General features: G+C 42.0%; 1 protein-coding gene and 18 non-coding genes across 19 annotated transcripts in view; 18 read left to right on the top strand and 1 right to left on the bottom strand.

The window, feature by feature from the left end:
• LOC142574577 (uncharacterized) overlaps positions 1-15701 on the bottom strand; it is a 97506-nt gene that overhangs the window by 64550 nt on the left and 17255 nt on the right. The window lies entirely within an intron of this gene.
• TRNAL-AAG (transfer RNA leucine (anticodon AAG)) lies at positions 598-679 on the top strand. The gene has a single exon. It is a non-coding gene; the product is annotated as a tRNA-Leu (tRNA).
• On the top strand, positions 2096-2177 carry TRNAL-AAG (transfer RNA leucine (anticodon AAG)). Its single transcript has one exon. It is a non-coding gene; the product is annotated as a tRNA-Leu (tRNA).
• TRNAL-AAG (transfer RNA leucine (anticodon AAG)) lies at positions 2845-2926 on the top strand. The gene has a single exon. It is a non-coding gene; the product is annotated as a tRNA-Leu (tRNA).
• On the top strand, positions 4342-4423 carry TRNAL-AAG (transfer RNA leucine (anticodon AAG)). The gene has a single exon. It is a non-coding gene; the product is annotated as a tRNA-Leu (tRNA).
• TRNAL-AAG (transfer RNA leucine (anticodon AAG)) lies at positions 5091-5172 on the top strand. The gene has a single exon. It is a non-coding gene; the product is annotated as a tRNA-Leu (tRNA).
• Positions 5840-5921, top strand: TRNAL-AAG (transfer RNA leucine (anticodon AAG)). The gene has a single exon. It is a non-coding gene; the product is annotated as a tRNA-Leu (tRNA).
• TRNAL-AAG (transfer RNA leucine (anticodon AAG)) lies at positions 6589-6670 on the top strand. Its single transcript has one exon. It is a non-coding gene; the product is annotated as a tRNA-Leu (tRNA).
• Positions 7338-7419, top strand: TRNAL-AAG (transfer RNA leucine (anticodon AAG)). The gene has a single exon. It is a non-coding gene; the product is annotated as a tRNA-Leu (tRNA).
• TRNAL-AAG (transfer RNA leucine (anticodon AAG)) lies at positions 8087-8168 on the top strand. The gene has a single exon. It is a non-coding gene; the product is annotated as a tRNA-Leu (tRNA).
• On the top strand, positions 8836-8917 carry TRNAL-AAG (transfer RNA leucine (anticodon AAG)). Its single transcript has one exon. It is a non-coding gene; the product is annotated as a tRNA-Leu (tRNA).
• Positions 9586-9667, top strand: TRNAL-AAG (transfer RNA leucine (anticodon AAG)). The gene has a single exon. It is a non-coding gene; the product is annotated as a tRNA-Leu (tRNA).
• Positions 10335-10416, top strand: TRNAL-AAG (transfer RNA leucine (anticodon AAG)). The gene has a single exon. It is a non-coding gene; the product is annotated as a tRNA-Leu (tRNA).
• On the top strand, positions 11084-11165 carry TRNAL-AAG (transfer RNA leucine (anticodon AAG)). The gene has a single exon. It is a non-coding gene; the product is annotated as a tRNA-Leu (tRNA).
• Positions 11834-11915, top strand: TRNAL-AAG (transfer RNA leucine (anticodon AAG)). Its single transcript has one exon. It is a non-coding gene; the product is annotated as a tRNA-Leu (tRNA).
• On the top strand, positions 12583-12664 carry TRNAL-AAG (transfer RNA leucine (anticodon AAG)). Its single transcript has one exon. It is a non-coding gene; the product is annotated as a tRNA-Leu (tRNA).
• Positions 13332-13413, top strand: TRNAL-AAG (transfer RNA leucine (anticodon AAG)). Its single transcript has one exon. It is a non-coding gene; the product is annotated as a tRNA-Leu (tRNA).
• TRNAL-AAG (transfer RNA leucine (anticodon AAG)) lies at positions 14081-14162 on the top strand. Its single transcript has one exon. It is a non-coding gene; the product is annotated as a tRNA-Leu (tRNA).
• On the top strand, positions 15579-15660 carry TRNAL-AAG (transfer RNA leucine (anticodon AAG)). Its single transcript has one exon. It is a non-coding gene; the product is annotated as a tRNA-Leu (tRNA).

The following is a 15701-nucleotide window of genomic DNA, read 5'->3' as shown; positions in this document are numbered from 1 at the left end:
GCCGGAAAGGAAATGCCATTGTAATAGTGCACCATTATGATTAGTAAGCACAGCATCGCCGTTTTCACGTCTATTTTACTTTGTTTAGCGCAATGCGCAGCTCCAGAAGTTAATCTGTAACGATGAACGAGAAATACCTTTGAAAGAAGTCCCAAAGATTGTTCTTTAGATATTTTCGTTGCATTCAAATCCATGCAAGTCACCTGACGTATTTACGCGTATCTAATGATTGGAATATTTTATTTATCTTTAACTATGATGTATATGTTTATTTGCACCCTCTACGAAACCGGGCGGTAACATATAGCCAACTTTCCAGGTTGAGCTAATCAGGTTTTGCTGCATCTTTGGCAGTCTGTATGATTTTGCGGAGCTCTTCATGAAGTTTCCTAATGAAAACCTTTAAGCAGCTAAGCGTACTAAAGTCGTGTAATCATACTGTAGAGAGCTGTCTTCCGTAAATATTTGATATATTTCCTGTGCATTTCTTACATTTGGGAAGGAGCACACAAAGTGTTTCTTCAGCGCCTTGTTTATCGCCGTTCTAGGCCAGCAAATATTGGAATTGCAATGAAATTCATTTAAGCCACTCATGGCGGTAGCGTGGCCGAGCGGTCTAAGGCGCTGGTTTAAGGCACCAGTCTCTTCGGGGGCGTGGTTTCAAATCCCACCGCTGCCAATAACTTTTTGCTTGGCCGCCTTAATTTTGATAGCAGCGGCATGTCGTATCTCTGGTTTTTGAATGTGGGGCGGGAACGGAAATACCATTATAATAGTGCACTATTATGATTAGTAAGCATGGTATCGCCATTTTCACGTCTATGTTACTTTGTTTAGCGCAATGCACAGCTCCAGAAGTTAATCTGTAAAGATGATCGAGAAATACCTTTGAACTAAGTCCCAAAGATTGTTGTTTAGATACTTTCGTTGCATTCAAATCCATGCATGTCACCTGACGTATCTACGCTTATCTAAAGATTGGAATATTTTATTCATCTTTAACTATGATGATTATGTTTAGCTGCAACCCCTACGAAACGGGGCGGTAACATATAGCCACCTTGCCAGGTTGAGCTAACCAAGTTCTACTGCATCTTTGGCAGTCTATATGATTTGCCGTAGCTCTTCTTGATGTTTCCTAATCAAAACCTTTAAGCAGCTATGCGTACTAAAGACGTGTAATCATACTGTGGAGAGCTGTCTTCCGTAGGTATTTGATATATTTCCTGTGCATTTTTTACATTTGAGAAGGAGCACACAAAGTATTTCTTCAGCGCCTTGTTTATAGGCGTTCTAGGCCAGCAAACATTGGAATTGCAATAAAATTCATTTAAGCCGCTCATGGCGGTAGCGTGGCCGAGCGGCCTAAGGCGCTGGTTTAAGGCACCAGTCTCTTCGCGGGCGTGGGTTCGAATCCAACCGCTGCCAACAACTTTTTGCTTGGACGCCTGAATTTCGATAGCAGCGGCATGTCGTATCTTGGGTCTTTGAATGTGGGGCGGGAACGGAAATACCATTATAATAGTGCACCATTATGATTAGTAAGCATAGCATCGCCATTTTCACGTCTATGTTACTTTGTTTAGCGCAATGCGCAGCTCCAGAAGTTAATCTGTAAAGATGAACGAGAAATACCTTTGAACTAAGTCCCAAAGATTGTTGTTTAGATACTTTCGTTGCATTCAAATCTATGCATGTCACCTGACGTATTTACGCTTATCTAAAGATTGGAATATTTTATTTATCTTTAACTATGATGATTATGTTTACCTGCAACCCCTACGAAACGGGGCGGTAACATATAGCCACCTTGCCAGGTTGAGCTAACCAAGTTTTACTGCATCTTTGGCAGCCTATATGATTTTCCGTAGCTCTTCTTGATGTTTCCTAATCAAAACCTTTAAGCAGCTAAGCGTACTAAAGACGTGTAATCATACTGTGGAGAGCTGTCTTCCGTAGGTATTTGATATATTTCCTGTGCATTTTTTACATTTGAGAAGGAGCACACAAAGTATTTCTTCAGCGCCTTGTTTATAGGCGTTCAAGGCCAGCAAACGTTGGAATTCCAATAAAATTCATTTATGCGGATCATGGCGGTAGCGTGGCCGAGCGGTCTAAGGCGCTGCTTTAAGGCACCAGTCTCTTCGGGGGCGTGGGTTCGAATCCCACCGCTGCCAGCAACTTTTTGCTTGGACGCCTGAATTTTGATAGCAGCGGCATGTCCTACCTTGGCTCTGTGAATGTGGGGCCGGAAAGGAAATGCCATTGTAATAGTGCACCATTATGATTAGTAAGCACAGCATCGCCGTTTTCACGTCTATTTTACTTTGTTTAGCGCAATGCGCAGCTCCAGAAGTTAATCTGTAACGATGAACGAGAAATACCTTTGAAAGAAGTCCCAAAGATTGTTGTTTAGATATTTTCGTTGCATTCAAATCCATGCAAGGCACCTGACGTATTTACGCGTATCTAATGATTGGAATATTTTATTTATCTTTAACTATGATGTATATGTTTATTTGCACCCTCTACGAAACCGGGCGGTAACATATAGCCAACTTTCCAGGTTGAGCTAATCAGGTTTTGCTGCATCTTTGGCAGTCTGTATGATTTTGCGGAGCTCTTCATGAAGTTTCCTAATGAAAACCTTTAAGCAGCTAAGCGTACTAAAGTCGTGTAATCATACTGTAGAGAGCTGTCTTCCGTAAATATTTGATATATTTCCTGTGCATTTCTTACATTTGGGAAGGAGCACACAAAGTGTTTCTTCAGCGCCTTGTTTATCGCCGTTCTAGGCCAGCAAACATTGGAATTGCAATGAAATTCATTTAAGCCACTCATGGCGGTAGCGTGGCCGAGCGGTCTAAGGCGCTGGTTTAAGGCACGAGTCTCTTCGGGGGCGTGGTTTCAAATCCCACCGCTGCCAATAATTTTTGCTTGGCCGCCTTAATTTTGATAGCAGCGGCATGTCGTATCTCTGGTTTTTGAATGTGGGGCGGGAACGGAAATACCATTATAATAGTGCACTATTATGATTAGTAAGCATGGTATCGCCATTTTCACGTCTATGTTACTTTGTTTAGCGCAATGCACAGCTCCAGAAGTTAATCTGTAAAGATGATCGAGAAATACCTTTGAACTAAGTCCCAAAGATTGTTGTTTAGATACTTTCGTTGCATTCAAATCCATGCATGTCACCTGACGTATCTACGCTTATCTAAAGATTGGAATATTTTATTCATCTTTAACTATGATGATTATGTTTACCTGCAACCCCTACGAAACGGGGCGGTAACATATAGCCACCTTGCCAGGTTGAGCTAACCAAGTTCTACTGCATATTTGGCAGTCTATATGATTTGCCGTAGCTCTTCTTGATGTTTCCTAATCAAAACCTTTAAGCAGCTAAGCGTACTAAAGACGTGTAATCATACTGTGGAGAGCTGTCTTCCGTAGGTATTTGATATATTTCCTGTGCATTTTTTACATTTGAGAAGCAGCACACAAAGTATTTCTTCAGCGCCTTGTTTATAGGCGTTCTAGGCCAGCAAACATTGGAATTGCAATAAAATTCATTTAAGCCGCTCATGGCGGTAGCGTGGCCGAGCGGCCTAAGGCGCTGGTTTAAGGCACCAGTCTCTTCGCGGGCGTGGGTTCGAATCCAACCGCTGCCAACAACTTTTTGCTTGGACGCCTGAATTTCGATAGCAGCGGCATGTCGTATCTTGGGTCTTTGAATGTGGGGCGGGAACGGAAATACCATTATAATAGTGCACCATTATGATTAGTAAGCATAGCATCGCCATTTTCACGTCTATGTTACTTTGTTTAGCGCAATGCGCAGCTCCAGAAGTTAATCTGTAAAGATGAACGAGAAATACCTTTGAACTAAGTCCCAAAGATTGTTGTTTAGATACTTTCGTTGCATTCAAATCCATGCATGTCACCTGACGTATTTACGCTAATCTAAAGATTGGAATATTTTATTTATCTTTAACTATGATGATTATGTTTACCTGCAACCCCTACGAAACGGGGCGGTAACATATAGCCACCTTGCCAGGTTGAGCTAACCAAGTTTTACTGCATCTTTGGCAGTCTATATGATTTTCCGTAGCTCTTCTTGATGTTTCCTAATCAAAACCTTTAAGCAGCTAAGCGTACTAAAGACGTGTAATCATACTGTGGAGAGCTGTCTTCCGTAGGTATTTGATATATTTCCTGTGCATTTTTTACATTTGAGAAGGAGCACACAAAGTATTTCTTCAGCGCCTTGTTTATAGGCGTTCTAGGCCAGCAAACGTTGGAATTCCAATAAAATTCATTTAAGCGGATCATGGCGGTAGCGTGGCCGAGCGGTCTAAGGCGCTGGTTTAAGGCACCAGTCTCTTCGGGGGCGTGGGTTCGAATCCCACCGCTGCCAGCAACTTTTTGCTTGGACGCCTGAATTTTGATAGCAGCGGCATGTCCTATCTTGGCTCTGTGAATGTGGGGCCGGAAAGGAAATGCCATTGTAATAGTGCACCATTATGATTAGTAAGCACAGCATCGCCGTTTTCACGTCTATTTTACTTTGTTTAGCGCAATGCGCAGCTCCAGAAGTTAATCTGTAACGATGAACGAGAAATACCTTTGAAAGAAGTCCCAAAGATTGTTCTTTAGATATTTTCGTTGCATTCAAATCCATGCAAGTCACCTGACGTATTTACGCGTATCTAATGATTGGAATATTTTATTTATCTTTAACTATGATGTATATGTTTATTTGCACCCTCTACGAAACCGGGCGGTAACATATAGCCAACTTTCCAGGTTGAGCTAATCAGGTTTTGCTGCATCTTTGGCAGTCTGTATGATTTTGCGGAGCTCTTCATGAAGTTTCCTAATGAAAACCTTTAAGCAGCTAAGCGTACTAAAGTCGTGTAATCATACTGTAGAGAGCTGTCTTCCGTAAATATTTGATATATTTCCTGTGCATTTCTTACATTTGGGAAGGAGCACACAAAGTGTTTCTTCAGCGCCTTGTTTATCGCCGTTCTAGGCCAGCAAACATTGGAATTGCAATGAAATTCATTTAAGCCACTCATGGCGGTAGCGTGGCCGAGCGGTCTAAGGCGCTGGTTTAAGGCACCAGTCTCTTCGGGGGCGTGGTTTCAAATCCCACCGCTGCCAATAACTTTTTGCTTGGCCGCCTTAATTTTGATAGCAGCGGCATGTCGTATCTCTGGTTTTTGAATGTGGGGTGGGAACGGAAATACCATTATAATAGTGCACTATTATGATTAGTAACCATGGTATCGCCATTTTCACGTCTATGTTACTTTGTTTAGCGCAATGCACAGCTCCAGAAGTTAATCTGTAAAGATGATCGAGAAATACCTTTGAACTAAGTCCCAAAGATTGTTGTTTAGATACTTTCGTTGCATTCAAATCCATGCATGTCACCTGACGTATCTACGCTTATCTAAAGATTGGAATATTTTATTCATCTTTAACTATGATGATTATGTTTACCTGCAACCCCTACGAAACGGGGCGGTAACATATAGCCACCTTGCCAGGTTGAGCTAACCAAGTTCTACTGCATCTTTGGCAGTCTATATGATTTGCCGTAGCTCTTCTTGATGTTTCCTAATCAAAACCTTTAAGCAGCTAAGCGTACTAAAGACGTGTAATCATACTGTGGAGAGCTGTCTTCCGTAGGTATTTGATATATTTCCTGTGCATTTTTTACATTTGAGAAGGAGCACACAAAGTATTTCTTCAGCGCCTTGTTTATAGGCGTTCTAGGCCAGCAAACATTGGAATTGCAATAAAATTCATTTAAGCCGCTCATGGCGGTAGCGTGGCCGAGCGGCCTAAGGCGCTGGTTTAAGGCACCAGTCTCTTCGGGGGCGTGGGTTCGAATCCAACCGCTGCCAACAACTTTTTGCTTGGACGCCTGAATTTTGATAGCAGCGGCATGTCGTATCTTGGGTCTTTGAATGTGGGGCGGGAACGGAAATACCATTATAATAGTGCACTATTATGATTAGTAAGCATAGCATCGCCATTTTCACGGCTATGTTACTTTGTTTAGCGCAATGCACAGCTCCAGAAGTTAATCGGTGAAGATGAACGAGAAATACCTTTGAACTAAGTCCCAAAGATTGTTGTTTAGATACTTTCGTTGCATTCAAATCCATGCATGTCACCTGACGTATTTACGCTTATCTAAAGATTGGAATATTTTATTTATCTTAAACTATGATGATTATGTTTACCTGCAACCCCTACGAAACGGGGCGGTAACATATAGCCACCTTCCCAGGTTGAGCTAACCAAGTTTTACTGCATCTTTGGCAGTCTATATGATTTTCCGTAGCTCTTCTTGATGTTTCCTAATCAAAACCTTTAAGCAGCTAAGCGTACTAAAGACGTGTAATCATACTGTGGAGAGCTGTCTTCCGTAGGTATTTGATATATTTCCTGTGCATTTTTTACATTTGAGAAGGAGCACACAAAGTATTTCTTCAGCGCCTTGTTTATAGGCGTTCTAGGCCAGCGAACATTGGAATTGCAATAAAATTCATTTAAGCGGACGATGGCGGTAGCGTGGCCGAGCGGTCTAAGGCGCTGGTTTAAGGCACCAGTCTCTTCGGGGGCGTGGGTTCGAATCCCACCGCTGCCAACAACTTTTTGTTTGGACGCCTGAATTTTGATAGCAGCGGCATGTCGTATCTTGGCTCTGTGAATGTGGGGCCGGAAAGGAAATGCCATTGTAATAGTGCACTATTATGATTAGTAAGCACAGCATCGCCATTTTCACGTCTATTTTACTTTGTTTAGCGCAATGCGCAGCTCCAGAAGTTAATCTGTAACGATGAACGAGAAATACCTTTGAAAGAAGTCCCAAAGATAGTTCTTTAGATATTGTCGTTGCATTCAAATCCATGCAAGTCTCCTGACATATTTACGCGTATCTAATGATTGGAATATTTTATTTATCTTTAACTATGATGATTATGTTTACCTGCAACCCCTACGAAACGGAGCGGTAACATATAGCCACCTTGCCAGGTTGAGCTAACCAAGTTTTACTGCATCTTTGGCAGTCTATATGATTTGCCGTAGCTCTTCTTGATGTTTCCTAATCAAAACCTTTAAGCAGCTAAGCGTACTAAAGTTGGATAATCATACTGTGGAGAGCTGTCTTCCGTAGGTATTTAATATATTTCCTGTGCATTTTTTACATTTGGGAAGGAGTACACAAAGTATTTCTTCAGCGCCTTGTTTATAGGCGTTCTAGGCCAGCAAACGTTGGAATTCCAATAAAATTCATTTAAGCGGATCATGGCGGTAGCGTGGCCGAGCGGTCTAAGGCGCTGGTTTAAGGCACCAGTCTCTTCGGGGGTGTGGTTTCGAATCCCACCGCTGCCAATAACTTTTTGCTTGGCCGCCTTAATTTTGATGGCAGCGACATGTCGTATCTCTGGTCTTTGAATGTGGGGCGGGAACGGAAATACCATTATAATAGTGCACTATTATGATTAGTAAGCATAGTATCGCCATTTTCACGTCTATGTTACTTTGTTTAGCGCAATGCACAGCTCCAGAAGTTAATCTGTAAAGATGAACGAGAAATACCTTTGAACTAAGTCCCAAAGATTGTTGTTTAGATACTTTCGTTGCATTCAATTCCATGCATGTCACCTGACGTATCTACGCTTATCTAAAGATTGGAATATTTTATTCATCTTTAACTATGATGATTATGTTTACCTGCAACCCCTACGAAACGGGCCGGTAACATGTAGCCACCTTGCCAGGTTGAGCTAACCAAGTTTTACTGCATCTTTGGCAGTCTATATGATTTGCCGTAGCTCTTCTTGATGTTTCCTAATCAAAACATTTAAGCAGCTAAGCGTACTAAAGACGTGTAATCATACTGTGGAGAGCTGTCTTCCGTAGGTATTTGATATATTTCCTGTGCATTTTTTACATTTGAGAAGGAGCACACAAAGTATTTCTTCAGCGCCTTGTTTATAGGCGTTCTAGGCCAGCGAACATTGGAATTGCAATAAAATTCATTTAAGCGGATGATGGCGGTAGCGTGGCCGAGCGGTCTAAGGCGCTGGTTTAAGGCACCAGTCTCTTCGGGGGCGTGGGTTCGAATCCCACCGCTGCCAACAACTTTTTGTTTGGACGGCTGAATTTTGATAGCAGCGGCATGTCGTATCTTGGCTCTGTGAATGTGGGGCCGGAAATGAAATGCCATTGTAATAGTGCACTATTATGATTAGTAAGCACAGCATCGCCATTTTCACGTCTATTTTACTTTGTTTAGCGCTATGCGCAGCTCCAGAAGTTAATCTGTAACGATGAACGAGAAATACCTTTGAAAGAAGTCCCAAAGATTGTTCTTTAGATATTGTCGTTGCATTCAAATCCATGCAAGTCTCCTGACATATTTACGCGTATCTAATGATTGGAATATTTTATTTATCTTTAACTATGATGATTATGTTTACCTGCAACCCCTACGAAACGGAGCGGTAACATATAGCCACCTTGCCAGGTTGAGCTAACCAAGTTTTACTGCATCTTTGGCAGTCTATATGATTTGCCGTAGCTCTTCTTGATGTTTCCTAATCAAAACCTTTAAGCAGCTAAGCGTACTAAAGTTGGATAATCATACTGTGGAGAGCTGTCTTCCGTAGGTATTTAATATATTTCCTGTGCATTTTTTACATTTGGGAAGGAGCACACAAAGTATTTCTTCAGCGCCTTGTTTATAGGCGTTCTAGGCCAGCAAACGTTGAAATTCCAATAAAATTCATTTAAGCGGATCATGGCGGTAGCGTGGCCGAGCGGTCTAAGGCGCTGGTTTAAGGCACCAGTCTCTTCGGGGGCGTGGGTTCGAATCCCACCGCTGCCAGCAACTTTTTGCTTGGACGCCTGAATTTTGATAGCAGCGGCATGTCCTATCTTGGCTCTGTGAATGTGGGGCCGGAAAGGAAATGCCATTGTAATAGTGCACCATTATAATTAGTAAACACAGCATCGCCGTTTTCACGTCTATTTTACTTTGTTTAGCGCAATGCGCAGCTCCAGAAGTTAATCTGTAACGATGAACGAGAAATACCTTTGAAAGAAGTCCCAAAGATTGTTCTTTAGATGTTTTCGTTGCATTCAAATCCATGCAAGTCACCTGACGTATTTACGCGCATCTAATGATTGGAATATTTTATTTATCTTTAACTATGATGTATATGTTTATTTGCACCCTCTACGAAACCGGGCGGTAACATATAGCCAACTTTCCAGGTTGAGCTAATCAGGTTTTGCTGCATCTTTGGCAGTCTGTATGATATTGCGGAGCTCTTCATGAAGTTTCCTAATGAAAACCTTTAATCAGCTAAGCGTACTAAAGTCGTGTAATCATACTGTAGAGAGGTGTCTTCCGTAGGTATTTGATATATTTCCTGTGCATTTTTTTACATTTGAGAAGGAGCACACAAAGTATTTCTTCAGCGCCTTGTTTATAGGCGTTCTAGGCCAGCAAACATTGGAATTGCAATAAAATTCATTTAAGCCGCTCATGGCGGTAGCGTGGCCGAGCGGTCTAAGGCGCTGGTTTAAGGCACCAGTCTCTTCGGGGGTGTGGTTTCGAATCCCACCGCTGCCAATAACTTTTTGCTTGGCCGCCTTAATTTTGATGGCAGCGACATGTCGTATCTCTGGTCTTTGAATGTGGGGCGGGAACGGAAATACCATTATAATAGTGCACTATTATGATTAGTAAGCATAGTATCGCCATTTTCACGTCTATGTTACTTTGTTTAGCGCAATGCACAGCTCCAGAAGTTAATCTGTAAAGATGAACGAGAAATACCTTTGAACTAAGTCCCAAAGATTGTTGTTTAGATACTTTCGTTGCATTCAATTCCATGCATGTCACCTGACGTATCTACGCTTATCTAAAGATTGGAATATTTTATTCATCTTTAACTATGATGATTATGTTTACCTGCAACCCCTACGAAACGGGCCGGTAACATGTAGCCACCTTGCCAGGTTGAGCTAACCAAGTTTTACTGCATCTTTGGCAGTCTATATGATTTGCCGTAGCTCTTCTTGATGTTTCCTAATCAAAACATTTAAGCAGCTAAGCGTACTAAAGACGTGTAATCATACTGTGGAGAGCTGTCTTCCGTAGGTATTTGATATATTTCCTGTGCATTTTTTACATTTGAGAAGGAGCACACAAAGTATTTCTTCAGCGCCTTGTTTATAGGCGTTCTAGGCCAGCGAACATTGGAATTGCAATAAAATTCATTTAAGCGGATGATGGCGGTAGCGTGGCCGAGCGGTCTAAGGCGCTGGTTTAAGGCACCAGTCTCTTCGGGGGCGTGGGTTCGAATCCCACCGCTGCCAACAACTTTTTGTTTGGACGGCTGAATTTTGATAGCAGCGGCATGTCGTATCTTGGCTCTGTGAATGTGGGGCCGGAAATGAAATGCCATTGTAATAGTGCACTATTATGATTAGTAAGCACAGCATCGCCATTTTCACGTCTATTTTACTTTGTTTAGCGCTATGCGCAGCTCCAGAAGTTAATCTGTAACGATGAACGAGAAATACCTTTGAAAGAAGTCCCAAAGATTGTTCTTTAGATATTGTCGTTGCATTCAAATCCATGCAAGTCTCCTGACATATTTACGCGTATCTAATGATTGGAATATTTTATTTATCTTTAACTATGATGATTATGTTTACCTGCAACCCCTACGAAACGGAGCGGTAACATATAGCCACCTTGCCAGGTTGAGCTAACCAAGTTTTACTGCATCTTTGGCAGTCTATATGATTTGCCGTAGCTCTTCTTGATGTTTCCTAATCAAAACCTTTAAGCAGCTAAGCGTACTAAAGTTGGATAATCATACTGTGGAGAGCTGTCTTCCGTAGGTATTTAATATATTTCCTGTGCATTTTTTACATTTGGGAAGGAGCACACAAAGTATTTCTTCAGCGCCTTGTTTATAGGCGTTCTAGGCCAGCAAACGTTGAAATTCCAATAAAATTCATTTAAGCGGATCATGGCGGTAGCGTGGCCGAGCGGTCTAAGGCGCTGGTTTAAGGCACCAGTCTCTTCGGGGGCGTGGGTTCGAATCCCACCGCTGCCAGCAACTTTTTGCTTGGACGCCTGAATTTTGATAGCAGCGGCATGTCCTATCTTGGCTCTGTGAATGTGGGGCCGGAAAGGAAATGCCATTGTAATAGTGCACCATTATAATTAGTAAACACAGCATCGCCGTTTTCACGTCTATTTTACTTTGTTTAGCGCAATGCGCAGCTCCAGAAGTTAATCTGTAACGATGAACGAGAAATACCTTTGAAAGAAGTCCCAAAGATTGTTCTTTAGATGTTTTCGTTGCATTCAAATCCATGCAAGTCACCTGACGTATTTACGCGCATCTAATGATTGGAATATTTTATTTATCTTTAACTATGATGTATATGTTTATTTGCACCCTCTACGAAACCGGGCGGTAACATATAGCCAACTTTCCAGGTTGAGCTAATCAGGTTTTGCTGCATCTTTGGCAGTCTGTATGATATTGCGGAGCTCTTCATGAAGTTTCCTAATGAAAACCTTTAATCAGCTAAGCGTACTAAAGTCGTGTAATCATACTGTAGAGAGGTGTCTTCCGTAGGTATTTGATATATTTCCTGTGCATTTTTTTACATTTGAGAAGGAGCACACAAAGTATTTCTTCAGCGCCTTGTTTATAGGCGTTCTAGGCCAGCAAACATTGGAATTGCAATAAAATTCATTTAAGCCGCTCATGGCGGTAGCGTGGCCGAGCGGCCTAAGGCGCTGGTTTAAGGTACCAGTCTCTTCGGGGGCGTGGGTTCGAATCCAACCGCTGCCAACAACTTTTTGCTTGGACGCCTGAATTTTGATAGCAGCGGCATGTTGTATCTTGGGTCTTTGAATGTGGGGCGGGAACGGAAATACCATTATAATAGTGCACTATTATGATTAGTAAGCATAGCATCGCCATTTTCACGTCTATGTTACTTTGTTTAGCGCAATGCACAGCTCCAGAAGTTAATCTGTAAAGATGAACGAGAAATACCTTTGAAAGAAGTCCCAAAGATTGTTGTTTAGATACTTTCGTTGCATTCAAATCCATGCATGTCACCTGACGTATTTACGCTTATCTAAAGATTGGAATATTTTATTTATCTTTAACTATGATGATTATGTTTACCTGCAACCCCTACGAAACGGAGCGGTAACATATAGCCACCTTGCCAGGTTGAGCTAACCAAGTTTTACTGCATCTTTGGCAGTCTATATGATTTGCCGTAGCTCTTCTTGATGTTTCCTAATCAAAACCTTTAAGCAGCTAAGCGTACTAAAGACGCGTAATCATACTGTGGAGAGCTGTCTTCCGTAGGTATTTGATATATTTCCTGTGCATTTTTTACATTTGAGAAGGAGCACACAAAGTATTTCTTCAGCGCCTTGTTTATAGGCGTTCTAGGCCAGCGAACATTGGAATTGCAATAAAATTCATTTAAGCGGATGATGGCGGTAGCGTGGCCGAGCGGTCTAAGGCGCTGGTTTAAGGCACCAGTCTCTTCGGGGGCGTGGGTTCGAATCCCACCGCTGCCAACAACTTTTTGTTTGGACGCCTGAATTTTGATAGCAGCGGCATGTCGTATCTTGGCTCTGTGAATGTGGGGCCGGAAATGAAATGCCATTGTAATAGTGCACTATTATGATTAGTAAGCACAGCATCGCCATTTTCACGTCTATTTTACTTTGTTTAGCGCTATGCGCAGCTCCAGAAGTTAATCTGTAACGATGAACGAGAAATACCTTTGAAAGAAGTCCCAAAGATTGTTCTTTAGATATTGTCGTTGCATTCAAATCCATGCAAGTCTCCTGACATATTTACGCGTATCTAATGATTGGAATATTTTATTTATCTTTAACTATGATGATTATGTTTACCTGCAACCCCTACGAAACGGAGCGGTAACATATAGCCACCTTGCCAGGTTGAGCTAACCAAGTTTTACTGCATCTTTGGCAGTCTATATGATTTGCCGTAGCTCTTCTTGATGTTTCCTAATCAAAACCTTTAAGCAGCTAAACGTACTAAAGTTGGATAATCATACTGTGGAGAGCTGTCTTCCGTAGGTATTTATTATATTTCCTGTGCATTTTTTACATTTGGGAAGGAGCACACAAAGTATTTCTTCAGCGCCTTGTTTATAGGCGTTCTAGGCCAGCAAACGTTGGAATTCCAATAAAATTCATTTAAGCGGATCATGGCGGTAGCGTGGCCGAGTGGTCTAAGGCGCTGGTTTAAGGCACCAGTCTCTTCGGGGGCGTGGGTTCGAATCCCACCGCTGCCAGCAACTTTTTGCTTGGACGCCTGAATTTTGATAGCAGCGGCATGTCCTATCTTGGCTCTGTGAATGTGGGGCCGGAAAGGAAATGCCATTGTAATAGTGCACCATTATGATTAGTAAGCACAGCATCGCCGTTTTCACGTCTATTTTACTTTGTTTAGCGCAATGCGCAGCTCCAGAAGTTAATCTGTAACGATGAACGAGAAATACCTTTGAAAGAAGTCCCAAAGATTGTTCTTTAGATATTTTCGTTGCATTCAAATCCATGCAAGTCACCTGACGTATTTACGCGTATCTAATGATTGGAATATTTTATTTATCTTTAACTATGATGTATATGTTTATTTGCACCCTCTACGAAACCGGGCGGTAACATATAGCCAACTTTCCAGGTTGAGCTAATCAGGTTTTGCTGCATCTTTGGCAGTCTGTATGATTTTGCGGAGCTCTTCATGAAGTTTCCTAATGAAAACCTTTAAGCAGCTAAGCGTACTAAAGTCGTGTAATCATACTGTAGAGAGCTGTCTTCCGTAAATATTTGATATATTTCCTGTGCATTTCTTACATTTGGGAAGGAGCACACAAAGTGTTTCTTCAGCGCCTTGTTTATCGCCGTTCTAGGCCAGCAAATATTGGAATTGCAATGAAATTCATTTAAGCCACTCATGGCGGTAGCGTGGCCGAGCGGTCTAAGGCGCTGGTTTAAGGAACCAGTCTCTTCCGGGGCGTGGTTTCAAATCCCACCGCTGCCAATAACTTTTTGCTTGGCCGCCTTAATTTTTATAGCAGCGGCATGTCGTATCTCTGGTTTTTGAATGTGGGGCGGGAACGGAAATACCATTATAATAGTGCACTATTATGATTAGTAAGCACAGCATCGCCGTTTTCACGTCTATTTTACTTTGTTTAGCGCAATGCGCAGCTCCAGAAGTTAATCTGTAACGATGAACGAGAAATACCTTTGAAAGAAGTCCCAAAGATTGTTGTTTAGATACTTTCGTTGCATTCAAATCCATGCATGTCACCTGACGTATCTACGCTTATCTAAAGATTGGAATATTTTATTCATCTTTAACTATGATGATTATGTTTAGCTGCAACCCCTACGAAACGGGGCGGTAACATATAGCCACCTTGCCAGGTTGAGCTAACCAAGTTCTACTGCATCTTTGGCAGTCTATATGATTTGCCGTAGCTCTTCTTGATGTTTCCTAATCAAAACCTTTAAGCAGCTATGCGTACTAAAGACGTGTAATCATACTGTGGAGAGCTGTCTTCCGTAGGTATTTGATATATTTCCTGTGCATTTTTTACATTTGAGAAGGAGCACACAAAGTATTTCTTCAGCGCCTTGTTTATAGGCGTTCTAGGCCAGCAAACATTGGAATTGCAATAAAATTCATTTAAGCCGCTCATGGCGGTAGCGTGGCCGAGCGGCCTAAGGCGCTGGTTTAAGGCACCAGTCTCTTCGCGGGCGTGGGTTCGAATCCAACCGCTGCCAACAACTTTTTGCTTGGACGCCTGAATTTCGATAGCAGCGGCATGTCGTATCTTGGGTCTTTGAATGTGGGGCGGGAACGGAAATACCATTATAATAGTGCACCATTATGATTAGTAAGCATAGCATCGCCATTTTCACGTCTATGTTACTTTGTTTAGCGCAATGCGCAGCTCCAGAAGTTAATCTGTAAAGATGAACGAGAAATACCTTTGAACTAAATCCCAAAGATTGTTGTTTAGATACTTTCGTTGCATTCAAATCCATGCATGTCACCTGACGTATTTACGCTTATGTAAAGATTGGAATATTTTATTTATCTTTAACTATGATGATTATGTTTACCTGCAACCCCTACGAAACGGGGCGGTAACATATAGCCACCTTGCCAGGTTGAGCTAACCAAGTTTTACTGCATCTTTGGCAGTCTATATGATTTTCCGTAGCTCTTCTTGATGTTTCCTAATCAAAACCTTTAAGCAGCTAAGCGTACTAAAGACGTGTAATCATACTGTGGAGAGCTGTCTTCCGTAGGTATTTGATATATTTCCTGTGCATTTTTTACATTTGAGAAGGAGCACACAAAGTATTTCTTCAGCGCCTTGTTTATAGGCGTTCTTGGCCAGCAAACATTGGAATTGCAATAAAATTCATTTAAGCGGATGATGGCGGTAGCGTGGCCGAGCGGTCTAAGGCGCTGGTTTAAGGCACCAGTCTCTTCGGGGGCGTGGGTTCGAATCCCACCCCTGCCAACAACTTTTTGTTTGGACGCCTGAATTTTGATAGCAGCGGC

This window comes from Dermacentor variabilis, chromosome 3, assembly GCF_050947875.1.
Source record: "Dermacentor variabilis isolate Ectoservices chromosome 3, ASM5094787v1, whole genome shotgun sequence".
NCBI lineage: Eukaryota > Metazoa > Arthropoda > Arachnida > Ixodida > Ixodidae > Dermacentor > Dermacentor variabilis.
This window is presented reverse-complemented; position numbering and strand designations above follow the sequence as displayed.